The sequence below is a fragment of the Ipomoea nil genome, unplaced genomic scaffold (genome assembly GCF_001879475.1).
Source record: "Ipomoea nil cultivar Tokyo-kokei standard unplaced genomic scaffold, Asagao_1.1 scaffold2818, whole genome shotgun sequence".
NCBI lineage: Eukaryota > Viridiplantae > Streptophyta > Magnoliopsida > Solanales > Convolvulaceae > Ipomoea > Ipomoea nil.
In genome coordinates this window covers 677,933-693,216 of record NW_017619246.1, presented here as the reverse complement: position 1 = coordinate 693,216, position 15,284 = coordinate 677,933, and positions in this window count along the sequence as shown.

Below are 15,284 nucleotides of genomic sequence, written 5' to 3'. Positions count from 1 at the left end.
GTGTGTGAAAATTGCATGGTGCAAAATAAATATAGTTTTAAATTTTTTAATTTTTTTTTTTTATTTTTAAAAGGACAATACGCGACTATTCCTACCCAAGAATGGTCGCGTATTATATTTGAATTTTAAAAAAAACAATACGCGACCATTCTTAGTCAAGAATGGTCGCGTATTACTGACAATGCGTGACCATTTAGAAATGGTTGCATAAAGTCCATGGCTTTTTGCGAGCCTCTCATAGGCGACCATTGTACAATGGTCGCCTAGTGTCTTTTACAATGGTTGCCTATGTGCAGTTTTGTACTAGTGTCCTTTGATTATCGTTGAAGGCGTTGGTCACACTACAATAGTCCTCAGACCATGTAGTGATTACACCATCATTGGATCATTTGTGGCTTTTAGCCGATCTACTAAGCAACACAATAGGTACCAATTTTGTGCCACTAGACACTGGTCTCCTAGTTCGTGAACCAAAGTTCTCCGGAGCACCATCGTGTGATTTAGCAACTCCCATGGAAACATCATTTCCAACGTTGCTGCCATCAACTGGCATCTTAGAATGTCCAACATCGTTGCCATTCCAACCATTTGAATGTGCACCACAAGCAACATTCACAATTCCAATACTCTTGGAATCCACCGACTTGTTCATTATTATACAGAATAAGTTTTTAAAATTGTTGGAAATAATGAACCAAATGTCAATTTAATATTCCAGAATAATATTTGTATATACACACGAAAATATATAAAATATTATTGGATATGTATATCCGAAATATATATATACACACAAATATATATAAAACGGACCCAAAAGTTATATATACATATATATCTATGGAAAAAGATATATCAATATATATCAACCAAAATTGGAACTAATAACCCTTAGATTATAATTCCAATCAACAGCTATATACGAAATATAGTGCAAGGAGAAAGGATTTGATGCTTAAGAGCATAATCCAAAAAGCAAAAGAAAAAGAGGAATAATGATCGTAATTACGAGTCACGCGAAGTGCCTTTTACCTTAAAACTTTATTTGTCACCTCCCAAAAGTGCAAGGAGCGTTGTGGCCTAGGCTTTCCAGGATAAAATATACTGCGGTTCGACGTTTAAGCACCCAAACGAATGAACCCAGCGAACTGGAGCACAGACATAACACAACTTCAAGAAAGAGTAGGAGTAGAGTTTTGGAGAAGAAAACTAAAATTTCTGTGTGTGTTGTTCGTAGTTCGTGAAAAAACACTGCTGCTACACTCCTTCTTATATAGGGATGTAGGATATCAATAGCATTTAACTAGGCCATTAACACTAGCCTTGTAACATCTGAAACAGCAAGGCCATTATGTTGAGGTTTAATTCAAAATTAGAATTGGAATTAATACAAAAATTAATTCCGTAACGGATGGAATTGCATCTCCAACAGCTAGGTCTTTCGTCCTCCCACATGAGCTCAGGGGCTTGGATCAAGGCCTCTTCGATCTTAGTTTGGGATTTGATTTGCACCCCACCCCATGCGCGCGAAAGAGAGCCTCTATGCAATACATTCAGTAAGCCTTTAAAAGACTCTTGTATAAATAGTGGGGCAAATCCTCTTCCCAAACCAATGTGGGACAAAAGCTCACCTTTTTCCCTTCATTTTCTAACTCAATGGGTCTACTTTGAGAATCAATATCTCATTCACCCATTATCCGTTTTGAGCGTACAATATATCAATCTCTTCGTCTCACTACGAAGAACATGAATCCACTTTGACCCGACCCAAATCGGAAGTGGACCCCACTGATAATTGTACCATAAAATAATCACTTAACATGCCATTTTAATTTTAATGCTATTTTTCCAACATATATTCCCTAGGGGTGTTTTTAAGTTTTTTTCTAGAGGTGTTACGAGGTTCGACCTCGCTCGCCAGTTAATGGAAAAACTCACTCTTGATTGATCCATGATTTGAAACTATACAAATCTAATTAGGTAAGTGCATCTATCGTTTTTTATGTATAATAAAAGATAGGGTAACGAGTGTTGTATCCCATAGGGACTATGAGAACTAGTATTAATTATTATTTTATTATCTAGTCATAAATATATTAATAGGGATCAATTAAAATAAAATAAAAGGCTAATCAATAACCAAAGACAAACAAGGAGAATCTAAAACAAATTTGAGGAAACCAACTAGTAAATAAATTGTACATGAACCTATGAATTCCCCTAGGACCTCATTTATCACAATAAATAAATGACCAAAACAATTGTTTATGTCTTAATCTATGAGACCTCCTAATTTATGCTAATATCTTTCTCACAAGGTTGAAAAAATCGCTAGGCGCCTGGGGACAGCCTAGGGCGCCTAGAGCGATTAATCGGCGCCTAGGTGGCCGAGCACCTAGCACCTAGGCTCCGATTAATCGTCGCCTAGGCCCGATTTTTACAACACTACTTTCTCAAGAGTATTAACATTTAATCCCCGGTTGAATTATCAAAATCTTTTCTAAATTGAAGCCCGGCCCCTAAAGATTACATTAAGATTTGTGAGTTCTATTGAACGATTTAACTTGAATGATTGATCGCATCCTATCTCTAGGGTTGCAATCCACTCTTTTCAATCATGTGGCATCTATATATACAAAGGATATATATAGGTACCTCCCAGAGTTTGATTGAATTCCCCAAAGTGTCTTGGTTAAACTCTTTGAAGCCTCTTAACTTCCCCAAAAGGGTTTAAAATGCTACTTAAATAGAGTCACGACAATAGGCACGCCCTGCAATACAGTTGTATCAAAATCTACCTGGGTATTTATCTATATTTTATGTTGAATTTTTGAAAACTTTGAACATGAAAGTTGTATAGGATCGTCTTAGCTTTCTATGAAAACTTGAATTACTTCAATTGGACTTTGTATGAAAAAGATATTACCAAAATAGTATCAGCATGTTACAAGGTCATATCTCTAGGTGTGTCAAAATAGGTCTACATTTTTTACCTTTATTTGTCTTAAACCTCTAAAAACTATGAACATAAAAGTTGATGGAGATTTTTATAACTTTCCATGGACACTTGAACCACTTCAATTAGACCTCAAATGAGAGATATTTATAAAATATTCTCAATATGCCAAAAAGTACATGTTTTGCCACATTTGCTTAGAAATCCTAAAAATAAAATATTAATGAATTAAGCATAATGTTTTAATTTATCAAAAAAAAAAAAAAGAGATAAGTAAAATTATAGCATATATGATGATATTATAAATAAGTGTAATTAAACACTTATCATTGACTTAGCACAAACCTAGATCAAGAAAAGTTAAAACTCTTTCCTCGGATCGAAAGAGCTCATTATTGGTTGGCCTCAATGGTAAAGAAAGCTAAGTCCCTTGGGATAGTACGAGGTTTCACCTCACTCACCACCAAATAGAAGAGTTCATTCTTGGCCAAGCTTAAGCCTGCATGTCCAAAAAAAAAAAAAAAAAGATTATTTTCCTGAGGGTGGTAAAAGATCCGACCTCACTCACCATCGGACGAAACATTGGCTTTGTCCAACAAAAAAGCTAAGTGTTTCCTTAAGTGTGGTACAAAACTTGTCATCGTTTGCCCTCGAACGAACCATTGGCTGTGAAAAAGATATAGATATATATGTCCGCTCACCACTGTACTATGAAATAACTCATTCTTGGCCGAGCTCGAGCCTGATCAATCGTTATGCGTTGGACCCGTGTCCAACATGCATGCTGGACATGGGTAACAGTGCCGTTAGCACTGTTATCTCCTTTTTTTTTTTTTTTTTTTTTTTTAATTTCAGACCGCTTCGTTATAGGAGTATATGTTCATAATTTTATTATTATATGTTAATAACTGTACATTCATAACTCCATAACTGTACGTTCATAACTCTATAACTGTACATTCATAACTCCATAACTGTACATTCATAACTGTACATTCATAATTTTCGAAGCTCTATGTTCACAATTTTAGAGCTCTATGTTCATAATTTTATCACTATATGTTCATAATTGTAAGTTCATAATGTCAGAGCTCTTTGTTCATAATTCGATCAATAACTGTACAGTCATAATTCCATAACTGTAGATTCATAATCTCATAACTGTAGATTCATAACTTCATAAGTGTAGATTCATAACTCTATAACTGTACATTCATAACTCCATAACTGTACATTCATAATCTTCGAAGCTCTATATTCACAATTTTAAAGCTCCATGGTCATAATTTTATCACTATATGTTCATAATTGTAAGTTCATAATATTAGAGCTCTGTGTTCATAATTTCATAATTGCATAACTGTACATTCATAACGGCATAACTGTACATTCATAATCCAAAAAAAATAACGCCGTTAACAGCAAAATGCGCTCGATTTTTTTTTTTTTAAACTAAATGACGCGTTTTTTTTTAAAAAACGACGCCGTTTTGGGCCCGTGTCCACAATTCATTGTGGACACGGGTCCAGGGCATAATTTGCCGAGCCTGATCCTAGTTTCATTAATAGGGACCCACACTTAGAACTGATAAATTGAAAATAAAAATTAAATAGTTAAATAGTGATATTTAAATTAACATTTTTTTTTTTATAAATTAACATAGAGATGCATGATTCTTTAGAGAGGTGGTCAATAAAAGGCCAAGGGAATCAGGGAATAAAGGATAAAATTTGAAATTTTCCAAACATCTAAAATTCTCCTGTTGGACCAAGAGTTTCAATTTTTGAAATTTTAAGTGAGCTTAGCCGAATTCCTGATAAATTCCATTATGAATTGTGTGTGGTCCATTATTATAAAATTATAAGTCAAATAAAATTTAAATTTATCAAATATAAGTGTTGTTTCATTATAATAATACCCAATCGTTATGCTGTGCACCATGTTACAAAACGACGCCGTTTCATTTTTATAAAAAAAAAAAAAAAAAATCCGTTCAGATTGTCGTTAACGGCGTTAGGCGGTTTCCTTTCGTATTCAAACAATAGGATATATCCATAATTTCATAACTATATATCTAGAATTACATAACTATATATCCTAAATTACATAACTATATATTCATAATTTGACAACAGTACATTCAGAAATAATAACTACACATTCATAAAAGTGCTTGTTCACAGAGAACTATATCCATAATTGCATAACTACACATCCATAATTTCAAAACTATATATCCATAACTTCATAACTATATATCCATAACTTGCATAACTATATATTCATAATTGCACGTTGATTAGAGTTTTTGTAATATATATATATATATATATATATATATATATATATATATATATATATATATATATATATATATATATATATATAGGGAAGGGATCAGGTGCATTTGTTGCTTCCCGTGCGGTTGTGCGGTGGATTAATGTGCCTGAGGTTTATACTTAATGTGCATGAGTGTTATGTTCAATATGCTTGAGATTTGTACTTAATGTGCGTCATGTTAATATGCGTGAGTTTTGTACTTAATGTGTTAGAGTATTGTGCTTAATATGCGTGAGATTTGTGCTTAATGTGCGTGAGTAATAAGAGAATTTTCAACAATCAGGAATTGAAGCAAACAACAGAAGTTCCAGATTCTCGCACCAAGATCGGTCTGCATAGACCATTGATAAGGATAGAATTTGTGTATTCACTTTGGGAAGCTTTTATTTCATTGTAAACATCGGTAAAGCAGAGCAACACACTATTATATGTCGTTATTGAAACTTGAAGATTCAAATCTTTCATCTTGGATAGAACAAAAAGAGCATCGGCAACCATCTCAGAAGTCGAATAAGCACAGGCCAACATATTCCATACCACATTATGAGCAACCCAATAATCGAAGTTATTCTGAAGCAACTCACAGAGTGCAGGTACCGGGGATGGGGAAGAAGAAGCTGATATTCATATTTTCTGCTGTATTTTACACATTCACGCACATTAAGTACAAATCTCAGGCACATTAAACACAACACTCACGCACATTGAGTACAAATCTCACGCACATTAATAACCGCACAACCGCACGGGAAGCATTTAATATATATATATATAGGATTATATTCATGTGAAAACACATCTTAAGATATAAACGTGAGGACAATATGGGGCCGTTGGATGTTTAGATTGGATGGTCCAGATCAGTTTTAAGGTTTAGTGCGTGAGATTGTTGTTTTTATGTTAAGATGGGTGATTTTATGTGTTAGGGGTTAATATTGGTATTTTGCTTATTGTGGAGTCGTAGTCCAGTTAGACCACAATTCATCTTCTCCCACGCGGATCGAAGTTCTCTCGGCATCCTCGACATTCCGTTTCTCGCTCTCATCGCGTGCGTTGGCGACACTTTCGAGCTTCGCGTCGTTCTTGCAGATTCATCCCTCGCTTTTCACTTGCTCATTGAGATGGTCGGCTGTGGGGACCGCGGCACATCGAAGAGGCGGGGACCACCGCTGGCTGGTGCCGGTCGAGGTATTTCTTTTCTTTTTTTTTTTCTTTTTTTTTTGTTTTTTTCTGCCTTCTGCTTCGATTTTTGTTTGTTTTTTTGTTTTGTTTTTGTGTGTGTTTTCTTCTTGTTTTTATGTATCTTTTGGGATTTGTGGGGTGTTCAAGCGATTTGTGGCCTGATTGATGCCGTATTTGGGTGCTAGGGTTTCGGGTTTTGGGCGTTTTTGGGCAGTTGTTGGGTTTGTTCAATTTCATTGTTATTTTTAGTATTATGCATAGATTATGTTACTTTGTTTTGGTTGTTTTTAATTTTGATGTATGTATAATGCTAGGTTGTTTCGTAGTTGCAGTTGAATTTGTGTATTGTTTGCGTTTCTTTTTGCATAATCTGGTGAGGGGGTATTGTTTCTCTGTTTGGTTTTCTTTCTTTTTGTGTGATTTTTTTTTTTTAGTTAAAAAATATGCATTCTGCCGTGTTGCTTTGGGGTGTTGGGGGGTTGTTTTTGGTGATAATTTTGGTTGTTTTTGGCTTCTCTTTTAATCTTCATTATGTTAGTTTGCTTTGTGGGTTTTTATTTTTGATGCATGTATAATGCTAGGTTGTTTCCAAGTTACATTTGAATTTTTGTAGTTGAGTTTTGTTTTGCAAAATCTGGAGTAGGGGGAATTTTTTGTCTGTTTTGTTTTCGTTCTATTTGTGTGTTCTTTTAGTCAAAAAATCTGCATTATGCCGTGGTGCTTTGGTGGTTCATTGTGTGTGCAACGGTGTGTTAGCTGGAGGGTTTTTTTTTTTTTTTTTTTTTTTTTTTTTTTTTTTTGGGTTTTCTACAGAAAATTTATGACAATTAATATAAAGTCAAGATCAGATAACATAGTCAGAAATTTTTGGCCAAATACAAAGAGCTCAATGAATAATATAGCAATAGCTTAGTATAGTCTACTAGTTGACTTTTTTGTGTTATAAGATGCTGCATTGGATGACTAAAACATATAATAGTACAAAGAGATTAATTAACAGTGGGTTGCTTGAGTGTACTACTTGGTTTTTCTATGTTGTAAGATAATGTTACATTGGTTGACTACAAAGATAAATAAGATGACAACCTTAGCTTTCAATGTCAAATTTGGTGTACAAGGTGGTAGTGTTTGATGGGATTATGGAAGAAGAAAATGATATAAGGAGCATTTGTATTTATCATTAAAAGACTAAAAGATAGTAAATTGTATTAACTAATAGTTAATAATAGATTGTTTTAAAAAATAGTTAATAATAGATTCTTCTTTAAAATAGTTAATAATAGATTGAGTTTTATTATTCTTATTAAGCATGCATTCAGGTCTGTAAATTTAATGATGTGATTTTTTTAGTTACCTTTAACATGAAGTTTAATTTATTTGCAATAACAAGTCAGATTAGATTAATCGTAATTTTTTATTTCTAAATTCAAATGTTTAATTGGAGTTTTTTTTTTTTTTTTTTTTTTTTTTTTTTTTTTTTTTTTTTTTTTGGCAAGCTCGAACACCTAATTGTACTTTGTTGAATAATATTATTCTTTCATTTTCCAGGTAAGAAGGTTATGGTGGTGCAATGTGCTCCTGGTGGTGCTCCTGGTAAGAGACGTTTCTCTATGTTGGTCGTCTCTACGTTGGTGTCTTGTATGTCCAATGGATATGCGAATCAGATGTACTTCGATTGTTTCGATGATGTTTCGTGTATCCATGAGTTGAATTGGTGCAAGTTTCTTTTGGATTCGTTGGTGGAGACACATGATGCTTGGAGATCTGGTCATCTGCCTTCTGTTTAGTCATGTGTTTTATTTAGGCAGTTCTGATTGGTGTTTTGGTGTAATGTGCACGTGTATATTGCTAACTGTGCACATTTTATTTTTTGGTAGCATTACTTTTGTGCATATTGATACGTGCGTTTATGTGCGCCTCATTGTGCCACGATTTTTGTTTTTTTTTTTTTATGTTGCTGTGACCGGTCGTAATCCGTGGTTAAGTTATGTTAGCACGTTTTTGTACATGTGGTTTGGTTTTTGGGATTGTTTTTTTTTTTTTTTTTTTTTTCAATGAGTTTCTTGTTGCTGGTTTGGTTTTGTTTTTCCGTGTTTGTTTTGGTACTATATGTCCTTGCCTGTGCGCACAGACGCTTGGTAGGTTGCATGTTCACAAATTCCGGACACATATTCACGTGGTGATGTTGTGATTTTCGTTGGTACATGTGTGCGCGTTCATATATTCTTCGTGTGCGTGGGGTAGTATTTCGTTCGTCCATTATGTATCCAGTGGTAGTAATAATAATTCCAAAAGGTGCGTTTGTGTGCACGGTGTGCCCGTGGTCTGTGCGCGTCGTATAATGCATGGTTCCTTTGGCTAACTAAGAGTACTTGACAGGTTACTTCAAAGAAATTCTTAAATACATTTAGTAAATGAAAGCTGGAAACCATTGTGCACTGTTGTTGACATGATCTTATTGTAAACCATTGGTCAGAAGTTTCGCACATATATTCACGTGGCGTTGGTGTGTTATTGGCTGTTAGATGTGTGCGCATTCATATTACCCCGTGTGCGTGGCTTTAATGTTCGTTTATTGTGAATTTAAGGGTAGTAATAATTATTCCACACGTTCCGTTGGTGTGCACGTTCTAGTCATGGAGTGTGCCCAACTGTATTATATTGCCAATCCCCCTCCCTTGACAATGGTGCTACCAACTACAGAAATAAATAAATAAATCAGGGTGTTTTGCCCAATTGTAATTACTAAAACGTCTTCTTCAAATAAATTTTAAAATACTGTTCATAAATGAAAAATAACAACCATTGATCCGTGTTTTTGAAATAAACTTATTCTAAACTTCGCCTGTTGCAAGTCTGTCTGGACATGTGCGACTGTTGTGGCCTGGGATGTCGCATATATTGCAGGTCCTCTGTTTTGTTGGGTGTTTCTTTGCGGTGGCTTTCTCTCTGTTGCCAAAAATGTCTTGTGTCCGATGTCGAGTTGTCTGTTTATTTTTAAAAATGCTCTTCCCTCATTTGAGCATAGACAGTGTGCATGTCGTAGCTCGATTGCATGTACTTTATATTCGCCGGTGTCGGACTTTGTCATTGCCATACGCGCCTTACAGCCTACCCTGTTTGACACTCTCCTTCGTCTCTTTCGTTTGTTGGAATTATTTTTTGATTCCATCGTTTCGGCCGTGTACCCCTCTCGTGAACACAACCTGCTCGGTTTCTACGTTTAGTTCCGTGTCTTACATCAAAGCCTACCTCCTTAGCGTATTCTAGGTAGAAATCAATCCCGTCGTCTACTGTTTTGAATCGTTGTCCTTCGAATGGTGTTTTCTCTTTATCAGTTGTAGGTTGCCAGTATTTTGCTCCATCCTCGGTTAATTCCATAACACATTGGTTCCAAGTGTCTTCGCAATGGTCTTCACCTATTCACCACAACAAATACAAATTAGTGGTGAGTTCAATTTCAAAATAGTCGTGTCCCTGATGGTTTCTGCATGCAGGTTGGAGGTCGGCAGTGTGTGCAAGGTTCACTATATCCGTGAGCACAGTTTGTGTTACAGTTGTGTTCACTGATAAATACCGTTGCTTGGTTCTCACAGTTCGTGCATGTCAGTGTTCGGTGTGTGCATTATCACCATTACAGATTTATTGAACTTTGCATTACATGCGTGACCTATCATGACTGATTCTAGACCTACAGGGATTACGAACGGTGTGCATCACGCGTTCATATGTGTGCTTGCGGTCGTAATGCCATACTGGTAATTCACATTTTTTTCCTCCGACACCATTGTCGGCGTCTCAAATTGATCCATTTATGCGGTTTTGACGACCAGACACATTACATTACCCAATTCAATATTGCCGTGTTCGCCCTACATTAATCCCGACTCGTATGTGTAATCAGTATTATCGTGTGTAATTCATCACCCATTAGCCGTACACTATTACAATGAAGGTGGGAAGATTACTTGGTAGTGTTGGCGTTGTATACTCCATGTTTGCATCCAGTAGTTCTTGCCGCCGTGGTTGACCGGAGTTGGTTTGGGGAGGTTGCCGAGGATGCCAATTGCGTAGGGAAGGGTGGGGTTTGGAAGTTTTGATTTGGTTGAATCATACTGTAATTAGAGTCCTTTAACTTAGGTATATTAATATCACAATTTCAGTCGTACCTTAATTAGGCCTTCAATGCAATTGTCTTTACTACCCTTTTATTAATTGATACGTTTCCAGCACATGCTATTCACAATTCAATCTCATCCATTAATCTAATCTAATCTTATGGCTCATATTAGTCCGCATGTTTGTATTTTAAGGGGGTTTGCATGTGAATGGCTCCCTATATATATATATATATATATATATATATATATATATATATATATATATATATATATATATATATATATAATAGTAAAACGGTGTCATTTTGCAACCGTGTACACCATGCATGGTGTAATTTGTGATAATATTGTACGTTTATTATAATTGCACAAATTCACCCATTATCACTTACAAAAAAAATCAATGCTATACAAGATATTATTAAAAATATCTTATGAAATATTTTAAATAATACTCATTTTAATGTATTTTATTAGTATATTATCACTTTAATAATTGCGTGATTAAGTTATAGTAGTAACTTCAGTAAATCTGTAGCCCTGATTTATGATAAAATTTAATGAGTGATTACATAGAAATTAGCTTGCTTACGATTTGGATCTTAGTTGTTTACTGATAGACTTACAATATGATAAAATGAACATTCTATATATATTTTGAAGAAAGATCATCTATATTCCCTTAATATGACATATTTTAACTACATCAGTTTGGGAAAGACTTGGCTTGCCGCGCCGCCAACTCCCCTCCGCCTAGCAACCTTAATGATGTGGGGGTTTGATAGGCACAGGCAGGCGGGGTTCATGCGATTTGTATGGTCGGCAAGACATGGTACGCATCATAGATCACTTCAAAACCTCTTTTTAAATTTACGCGAATGTATATGATAGATCATTTTTGAATAACTATTGAATAAAAAAAAAAGACTCTTTTATTTTTAAATAAATCATAAATCACAAAAATATCCCAAATACAAAAGACAAAAATATCCCAAATACAAAAGAGGAAGAAGTACTTGGATCTAAACCTCTTCAAACCGCCAATCAGTAATCATAATAAAGACATAATACATGATTCGCTGATCGCTTAAAATACATAACTATAACAATAACAATAAAAGTAGTTAGGAATGAAGACAATACAATCCTTAATAATAATAGGAAGAAGAAGAAGAAGAAAATGCCTAATTAATTATACCTTTTTTTGTGACGAAAACAATGGTACACGCATGCATGATTGAATTGGGGCAGTGTTACCTTGTTGTAGATGAGAGGAATGAATGAATGAATTAATTAACTCTAACGTTGTCCAAGAACCCCCCCACAATCCCAGTGGCCAAGTAAGCGTCATTAACTTCTTTCCAAATATTCTGCAGCCCTTCAGGATCCAGCGTGTCTAAACATTTCCCTTGGTTGGCCTGCCCATCGTCCACCGAAATCTGCACGTCTTTCAGCCCTTTCTCCGTGATTTTGTCCATTTTCTTGAACGCCTCAGCCGCGTCGCCGATCTCCTCCGCCGCTTTCTTCAGCGATTGCGCGCACATGTTGAGCGTCGCGCGCTCGAACGCCGACAGAGACTGGTTGTTCGCCAGCCCGACCACGAATTTCTCGATGGACGCCGCGTTCGACGCTCCGTGCTTGATCACCACGCGGCTCATCTTCGCCCAGTCGTTCACGTCGGTTAGCTCCCCCGCTTTGTCCTTCAGGAACACTTGCACGCAGTAGGGGATCACCTCGTCGTCTGTCGTGGCTTTATCGCAGATCTCCACCAGATGTTTTGGCCCCTTTACCCCCTGGTGGCCGCCGGCGGCTGTGGCCGCCGCGGCACAGAGGATCGCGGCAAAGAGGAGAAACTGGACATCACACTTTGCCATAATGTCTTTATTCATTATTATATTATTCAATTCAATCCTTAGATTGGTTTTGATGAAGGGACTATATATGCATGGTAGGGGTACGTTTAAATAGGAAAAGGTGGTAATAATATGTGCTTCATATTGATCTTGTTCATGAGGGGTAATCCGCACCCATTGCGTGAGAAGAAGAAAAAAGAAAAAGAAAATAGTTAATAACGCATCTGCATTCTCCACTAATAATAATAAGACTTAATTTCATAAATGATCCCGTGACTATTATCATTTACCAATTTTTATCATTCAACTTTTAATTGGACTATAAATATATAGTATTCTAAGTATTGATCTTTACCAATTTTTGTCATTGAATTTTAATTTTAACCATAAGTGATCCATTGATTATTGATGTTTTCGAAATTTGATCCTCTAGTTAAATACTCCGTATCATTTTAATAAACATTAAGTTTAAGGGCAATAATGTAAAAACTTTAGTTCTTCACAATGATTAACTCAATGTATTAATGAACAGATACTACAATGTAATAGAGCCAGTAACTTTCAAAAAAAAAAAAAAAAAAAAAAAACTCAATGTATTAAATTTATGAACTCAATTTGTCCGTCTCAACAATGAACTAAGTTTTACATTATTATTCTTAAATTTATTGTTTATAAATGGATATTTAACTGTTTTTTTGATAAAAGACAAAAAATAATAATGCCAGAATAATACTAGGATCAAAATTAAAATAGATGTTATGATAAAAAAAAAAAAAAAAGACTTAAAGAAGATTACCACCTATAAATTTAGGACTAAAACTGAAATTAACTCTGTCATAAATAGTACTCCGTATATATTTGTTAATTCTTAATTTACACTAAAGTTAAATCTAAAATTTGTTAGATTTTCTTTTTCATTGCAACACTTGTCTATATATATTCTCATATGGCACTTAGCTTGTTGGCAATTAAATGTTCTTCAAAAACAATTTGTTAAATACAAATTTTATTTGATACCAACTTATACATCATGTTTTTTACCATACTATAACTGCTATAAAATAATATTAATTATATAATAATTAATCTTATCTACTAGAATGTATAATTATATTGTTAATTAAGCTCCTTATTTTGTAAGATTAAAAATAAAAGCCATAAACCAAAAAAGAATATAATAATGTTGATGTAATAGTGACAAAAATTAGGGGTCTGAGAAAACTGTCCTCTGTTTTCTAATTTTTCAGTTTTTTCTCAGTTTTTCATTCTCTGTTTTCTGCTTAGAAAATTTGTTTACTAACTGAAAACTGTTCTCTGTTTTCTGTTTTCTAATTTTTCAGTTTTCACCTAAAATTTAGTTTAGGTAATATTAATAATTTTTGACCTAATATTTAACATATTTTTTTTTGGATATCTTCATTTGGATGACATGTATATGAATATATAATTTTTACTTTGAATTCTAATATATGTGAGATTTTAATATCCGATATCTGGACCGAACTTGTATTATGATGTAATATAATTAAAAATATCCGAACTAATAATCTATTGAGTTCAATCAAAATCTAAAGTATTATATAGAGTTTAATTCTTAATTTTGATAAGGTAAATAATGTCTAACTTTAAAGTGTAAGTAAATGCATCATGTTTAAATAAGTAAAGTAAGTAAAGATAAAAGACCAAGACTATGTGGTCTAATGGTATTTGGGTTGGACTTCCATTTGGAAGGTTATGAGTTCGAGCCTTAGTGGAGGCGTTATTGGTTCTTTGTGTTTCAGTAGGTTGAGAAAGTATATGAACAGATACTACAATGTAGTGTGGTTATAGTGACATATAGATGATAGATGATTATGTTTTCCATTTCGAAAATAGTTTTTAAGTGTGTTTCAGTTTTCCAGAAATTATTTTCAGTTTTCAAAATAGAAACTGTGTTAGTAAACATGTTTTCTGTTTTCTATTTTCCAGTTTCCATAAATTCCCAGAAATTTTCAGTTAGTAAACGGCCCCTAAAAGTCTTGACTTGTAATTCTTAAAAACAATAATTTTTATATTTAAAGATATAACTGAATCAATCTACTTAGTAAATAATTTTAAAAATAAAGTATCTATCGATATTAATATAGTGTTATAACTATATATAATCACACAAGTATAATAGATTGTACAAAACATTATCAATACAAGATTAATAACATTTTATACAATTCATTATACCTGTGTAACTATACTAAATACAATATATGTGACAGCAATACCATTCAATATCAAAGAAGTCACTTATAGTAAAATTAGAAGTCCACCTAAAGGGTCGTTATATCGTGGACCGTGGTGCACGTGCACCGCGGTAAAAAAGGACGCCGTTTCTTTCAGTTACAGTTAACAAAATGTGTATTTTTTGTGTATTAATTACCAACTGAAACTACAATGTATCTAAACTGACGCTGCCTCACGTATTATTTTTTATATTATCAAGTGAAACTGCAATTGAAATGAAATGAAACTGTAGTTGTGTTGAAACGAAAATGCAGTGTATACAAAATGAAACTGAATAACAATTTCACATATTTTAGTGTATATTACACAGCGAAACTGTAGTTATATAAAAATGACATTGTAGTTGTGTTGAAATAAAACTGCAGTGTATATAAAATGAAACTGAATAGCATTTCACATATTTGAGTGTATATTGTGCAATGAATATGTAGTTATATTGAAATGATCATGTAATTGTATTTTAATGAAACTATAGTGTATAAAAAATAAAATTAAATAACATTTTCACATATTTGAGTGTATAAATATCGAATGAAAGTGTAGTTATATCGAAAT